This window comes from Herpailurus yagouaroundi, unplaced genomic scaffold (assembly GCF_014898765.1).
Source record: "Herpailurus yagouaroundi ecotype Mexico unplaced genomic scaffold, PumYag 184, whole genome shotgun sequence".
In the NCBI taxonomy this organism is placed as follows: domain Eukaryota; kingdom Metazoa; phylum Chordata; class Mammalia; order Carnivora; family Felidae; genus Herpailurus; species Herpailurus yagouaroundi.
In genome coordinates this window covers 3,544,987-3,552,331 of record NW_024412415.1, presented here as the reverse complement: position 1 = coordinate 3,552,331, position 7,345 = coordinate 3,544,987, and positions in this window count along the sequence as shown.

The following is a 7,345-nucleotide window of genomic DNA, read 5'->3' as shown; positions in this document are numbered from 1 at the left end:
AAAATAAAATAAAATAAAATAAAATAAAATAAAATAAAATAAAATAACAGCGAAATGTGACAAAATCACATTGAAGGGATTTCTACTGAACAAAAGATACAATGAACCAAGTTCACATACTGGGGCAAGATATTTAAAATGTCTAAAACTTAAAAGGAATTCATATTTCCAGTAGAAAAGAAAAAGGGAAGTCCCCAAGAAAAAGACCTAAAAACCAGTAGGAGAATGTACAGAGGTTGTACACAATTTCATAGACAAGAAAACTCCAACTCCAACAGATGTTTGAGGAAATGCTCAACGTCAATAGTTATCAGAGAAATGTTAATTAGGACAATAATGAGATGACACCTAACGCTCAACAGCATATGGAATACTAGAAAAAGAAGGCAAGTTTGAAGGAATAGTGAGAAACGCTCATGTTCTGTGATGGGAGGGCCCACTCTGCAGGGCAGTTGGGCAGCATTCGGTAAGATTATGTCTGTGTATATGGAACAACCCCATGACTATCCCCCCGGAATTCTCTCTCCTGACCCCAAGGTGATATGTCAAAAAAAAAACAAACAAAAAAACAAAAAAAACTTGAGGGTTTTTTTTTTTTTGATGGAGTGTTGGATTAATCAATAAAATAGATAAGTATGGCTTATTGATATATATTATAGAACCATATGTACATAAAAAGGAACCAGACGTAGAGCTAAACATCTGGGTGGATTTTTAATAGGACAAAAGTTAGAAGTAGAACATGGTTCATAGTATAACACCATTTGTGTAATTTAAACACATAGGCACAAAAAAACCACTTCAGATTTTGCAAGATACATGCGTATTTGAAGAAATGAGGTAAACATATTTAAGTCGATGCCTAGGAAGGCAGAGTGATGGAGGCAGGATCTTGGCATAAAGGGGGATATTAATAAGAAAAGGTCTTGGGTAGCCTGGTGTCCCAAGATAAGAGAGGGATAGGGATGGGAAAGCAAAGGGAAAGAATTGTCCGGAGGGAAAGAAAATGGGTGGGTGGGACTCTAGGTGGCAGTTTTCCCTCAAGTGCAGCAACCAGCCCCCTTTCTTCTGCTCTATCTTGGGCGTCTGGGTAAGATTTCACTTAATAAAAAATATTTCTAGCGCTAAAAAGTAGTTTTAAAGACGCAGGCCTAGTAGATAGAGCCCCGTGTTTGGAAGCAGGTTCCTTAAATTCCACAACCTGCCCCAACAGTCTGCATGCCTCTAGGGTGAAAACCTGAAATCTTCTTTGTTTCCCCATCTGTAAGCTGAGAGTAAAACACCTCTGTTTTCCTTAATCTCTCAAGATTGTTATGATAAGGGAAAAAAAAAATGCCTGATGACCCTTGAAATTATATCTAAAATCAATGAGTCATGCAACAGAATACCTGTTGCCATGCTGTATTAATCTCTAGCATTGTTCTTGCCCAGAGGTTCCTCTGTAGCACCTGTGAGTAGTAAAAAATTACATGGGATCAGACACAGACATATGCCTATGGAAATCTCTGTACTAACCCCAGACTCCCCTCCTAACCCCACCCCAAGTGAGTAATGAGATGAGGTCCTCAGATATTCTGCCAGTCAGATACTCCCTTATTAGAAGCAGGTCTAGGCTACGCTCCCTCAGGACCAAATAAAGAGTATGATTTATAAAATGTCTTGTGTCTGTTGTTTCCCTTCTCTTTTTCTGATTTATCTTTTTAATTACTCTGGTGGTTCTCAAACTTTTTGGTCCCAGAGACATTTTACACTCTTAAAAATTATTGAAAACTCCACAGAGCTTTGACTTGTGTGGGTTATATCCATCGATATTCACTATATTAGACATTAAAACTGGGGTTAAAAATTATTTATTCATTAATTCATTTAAAAATAACAGCATACCCATTGTAGTTAACATAAAAAGCATTTTCAAAGCAAATAGCTATATATTCCAAAAATAAACAATATTTTCCAAAAGCAAACAAATGAACAATAATAGAAGAGTGGTGTTGTTTTATAGTTTTATAAACCTTTTTAGATATTTAGAACTGCTTCCAGAAGAATATGTTTGGTAAAACCTTGAGTTTAGGTATCAAATATTGTCTCAGGAAATTATGTAGCATGCAATACACAACTTCTGTGGTTGGAAAATAGCCTAATATCAAGTTTTCGTCTTTCATCTGCTATTGACAGAGTAGCATTTTCTATTTTAAACTTAATGAAGGAATCCAGGAAAATTTGGCTTCAACATACTTGTCTCACAAATGACTTTTGGTAAGGAACAGTAAGCCGGTCTAGAATAACATTAGGTTGAACTACAAGAAATTGCTAATATTTGACCATTGTTTGACCTATGAAAACAGAAAATTCATGTGGGTTTTTATAACATGTATGGGAGAGTACAGCCTATTTGTGTTCTTTTAAATCCTCTTCATTAAGGAAAATGTTCGCCTTCCCTAAGGAAGACCTGGTGTTATATTTTAAGAGAATCAGTTGTCTTGGAGCATAGCTTCCTGGAAAAGTTTGAAGATGGAGTTTTATGGGTTGAGTCTTGACTAATGATAGAAAATTCAAAATAGCCTAGAATTTTATGATAAATTTGTCAGTTCTCACCCTGACTTTTTGACTACAAGAGAAAACATTTTGTTTGAGATGAGAACAGATTTCTAGATACTAGATATCAGGGATACAGTTGATAATGCCAGTGTTAAAAGTGTTCATTTTTATTTATTATTGTTAAATAGTCCTGTTAGAATTCACCATGATAGTACCAGTATAGCAATAATGCTTTTCTTTGAATCAGAAGGAAGAATGTATTTATAAGTTTGTCCATTCAAACTGCTTACTATGATATATTTATCTAATATTTGATCATATAAATATATATTCACATAGTGATATTTTTCACCTAAGATGTATTCCTTCTTAGACCAAAGCCCATCCTATCAAACCCAAGAGTTATGTAAAGATATTGCTTGGCATTGATGCTTCATATTTTAAAATACAAATAGTTACTGTGTTCTGATATTCTAATGTGCTACAACCAAAGCAATCACTTTTTAATTTATGGCGAATCTAAATTTTAATCATTTTTTTTCCTTGAACTATGTACTAGTTATAAATTATTTGAAAGGCAGTGTGAAATGTCCACAAATCTTAGATGACAGTATAGCTCATTTAGTGTCTTAAATCAACAGTGTTTTGCACTGGGAGCTAGGGAGCCAGGATTTTTAGCCAAAAGAAGGCATAAGAAAACTCAGAAAGACTTTCTTTTTTTTTCAAACATCATTGTACGGAAAATTCAAAGTTTATTTTGAGACACAGAGAAAGCACAAATCAGGGAGGGCCAGAGAGAGACAGAATCTCAAGCAGCCTCCACGCTGTCAGTGCAGAGCCCGATGCGGGGCTTAGACCCATGAACCTTGAGATAACGCCTGAGCGGAAGCTGAACGCTTAGCAGACTGAATCACCCAGGCACCCCTATTCTACCACCAATCTTAACCAACGTACATAAAGTAGAGGAACTACAAAGAAATATAGGACAGTGGGAATGGAAGTAATATAATAGAGAATACACTTTTTAGTGGAGAAGTCAGGTTCAGGAAGAATAAGGGACATTCAGTGACTGACGTTAAGGAAACAATACACAGAGTCCAAAAGGGAGAGAACAAAACTGTGGCAGCGTCTGCCACAACCTGGGGTTCCTGAATCCTGCATCCCACATACCGTCTTATCCAGAGGGCCTCCTATTCACCAGGCTGCCTCTCTGATACATCTAAGGGAACCACCTCTGATTCCGCTGATGCTGGCTGTGGAAGGGACTTAGGGAATTTGTCAAGGAATCATGAATCAAAGACAAGTCTGTCTCTAATGATTAAGTCGTGTTCATCTTTTCTCTGGAAAACAATGGCAGAGGCTTAAATGTACTCAGGCAAGAGAGCATAAGTCAACTAATTCTGGGGTTTTCTTTCAGTTTATTCTTCTGGGGGAAGAACTAACCTCAAGATCTTTTAGCTTCTCCTCTTAGGCCATGTTTCTGTCCAAACCATTTTCAAATCTGATTTCTGACTCCTGTGTTTTCTCTATTGTGCCTGTGGCATTCCAAACACAAACACAGTACTGTATTTGGAAAGAGGGTTAACTAATGCTAAGTCAAAAGATGGAGGGTGAGTAAAGCCATAATCACTGTTCATATTTATATGTACAGGCCATGGTGTGAGATATCATAGCCAGATGGGAAGTTTCCCACCAAACCTTCCTCTTCTCCATGGAAGCTCCTTTCTTTTCTTTCTTAGTTATTGTGGCCCCCCCCCCCAAACTGAGAGATACATTGGACAGAAGCATCATGGATGGAACTGGATCACGGGTGTTTGTTTGAGAAATATATAATGTAATGTGTTTGATAAGAACCACCTACATTGTTTTCTGGGATGTGAAAATGATAGGAAATTAGATAGAATGCTAAAATGTATGTTGGAAGTAGATAGCACATTTTCCCCCTAGCTGTTAAAGCAGTGTAGCATAGTATCTTTGTTTGCTTTTCAAAAAAATATGCTGATCTGTAATCCTGTGCACAGCAATTGGGGAGAGGCATAAAAGGTATTTTATAAGAACTACTTTTATTAAGATACAGTATTAATTTGCCCTGAAAGCCTCGGGTAAGAGGTATCTATCTCTCTCTGTCAATAATACGTGTCGTCTATAAAATTTTAACCATGTTACCACCTCTCCCCACTTCTCCTTATCTGTGCCTCTGATCTATCTTTTTTACACCAGTCTCCTAGAACCAGCCTGACGACAGGTAGATTGAGCAGCTTGGGACTGCCTGAGTCACGTGCTTATTGTCATAAAGGGGCTGATAAGCCCTCGTGTGTAGGGAAATGCCCATTGACTTAGAATTTGGGACAAGGCTTTGCTAAATATTTTAAGTAGGAGTCTTATTTACCATTTTAGTTCTTTCGATGTCACTGATTGCGTGAAAGGTTGATTCAGGTAATAAAGTCGGAGAAATTTTATGGCGAGCAGGCATATTGCCCTTACTAAGAATCTCGATGTAAAGTAATTATTACCAAGACTAGCGATACCACACAGGATTCCATGCTTCAGAGAGCACTTATTCTCAGAAACGCCGTTCAAATATGCTCTCACTCTCTTAGTGTCCTCATGTGCAACTGTCTGACAATATCTCAGTAATGGGGCAGTTGTGTCCTATAAATAGCCTCAGAAAATAACTTGATGAACCCATGCAATTATACAAATAAGATTTAAAACAACTTTGAAAAAGATAGTTTTAAACTAATTTGATTAAAGCCGTAAATTATCCTTTATCTGCTTCCTCGTTCCCACTCATGGTTTGACACTTGTGGAATAAGCTGATGTTAGTATAATGCATTAGGAAGAATTCCCCTCCTGAGAGCCAGTGTAGCTTAGCAAAGTGATATTTAATGTTTCCTATCATATTTATTTAACTAAAATGGCTGATTAGATGTTAAACAGAACAGAGGTTAATGATCTTTGTTATTGGTTTTATAAAAAATTAAAAAAAGAATAAAATAGAGTTAATGATGTATGCCATTATTGTTATTATGGAGATTAAAAACATGCGGTTGTTGGCTGCCGTGGAAAAATGGGCACCAAGCTGTGAGTAATTAGCAAAAGTATATTATCTTCTAACCTTATAATTAATTACTTTGTTTGGCTGTGGTTCTTTTTAATGTTGGTCTTCATTGGCTTCAAGATAGTATACAGATCTGCACATAATTTTAAAACTAAGGGATAAAAGCAAACTCATGGTGATTTTCTTCACCTGAGAAGGAACCAGTGAAATCTATAGCCCATACCAAAGAAAGCACATGGGAAGAGATGTGCTAACCAAGTATTTCGAGACATGGGGAAGTCGGTGGGAACCTGTTGGAAGAAACTTTCAAGATCCTCATTAGCTTTGGGAACAATCAAACCTCTTTGACCACCGCCACTAACTGAAGAACACTCTTTGTTCTTTGGATTGTTCAATGAAAAGACTTTTGTTTTGCTTTTCCACGTGCATTGTTTTTAAGGTTGCCAGATTTAGGAAATAACGGGATGCCCAGTTACATTTAGATTTCAGATAAACTGCTAGTAATATTTAGTATGAGTGCTTCCATGCAAAATTCTGGACGCACTTATACTAAACACATTATTCGTTATTTACCTGAATTTCAAATTTAACTAGGAATCTTATGTTTCATCTAGCAACTTTAATTGTGTTAAGCTTTTTGAATTTTATTGCACTAGCACTAGCTAATAAATGCAGACATTAGATTTGGAATGGAATGTTCTCAAAGGCATAAAAATGCAAGTATTCCTCCCTTGTAATTAAACTCAAAATTTGTAATGTTCTCTAAACTATACCATCATTTGTGTATACAGAATTCACAAGAACATTTATGCCTGTTTATAGAATGTGTTTCTGTATGTTTGGCCTACGTACATTTCTAAATAAGGCTGTCTTTTCCCAAGTTCTTCATGCACCTGGTTTCATAGCTAGAGACTCTATGCTAGAAGGGTATGATAGACTGAGTGTAGTAAACAAGAGTAGAAACCATATGATGGTGAAATGTGTGTGCAAGCTATCGATCTGTTACTGACTTTGGCTATCCTTCAACGTTCCCTCTGTGCTGCATCTCGGTCGCTGGTCACAGTGGAACAAGTAACGTCCAAAGAATTACAGATTTCTAGTTGCTTGTTGAGGGGATTGCTAATATATGCTGGTTTTATTCTTTTCACAAGGAACTAATGAGAGATCTGCCGAGCAAGGTTGGAATATTTGAGTGCTGATGAAGTTTATGAAGCCAATTTTTCAAGTTAGTCTGTTAAATATTTTACATCATTACATTATTTTGAGCTTAATGCCTAAACTGAGTGAAAGTGTGTGCGTGAGGGGTGCAGAAGTATGCTTGATTTAGTCCTCTTATGGTGTTTGTTGGATTTCCATAGTTTGCTTCTAATTATGTTATTATAGAGGGAAGGACATGTTAGGCTGAGGGTTTTTTTTTTTTCTTTGTTAATTCGTTTGACACCATTTCTTTGGAGGAAATAGAGAAAAAAATTTATCCTCAATCTTGATCTAATTTGGATGTAGATCAACAAAGTTGTGAGTTCCTGAGAGGGATAATTATTTAGTTTTGTGTTGCTATCAGGGAAGAGTGTTGTGTAAAAAAAAATCCATGTATCTTTGATATTTATAGAGGAGTTAAACACATTGATGTCTCTCCTGACGTTTCAGCTGGCATTTGTTTATTGGCAAGTTGTCTTAAACTTGTTGCTAGATATATTTTGTATGTATACATATAAAAACTCAAAATCTTTGTGTTGAATCCATTCA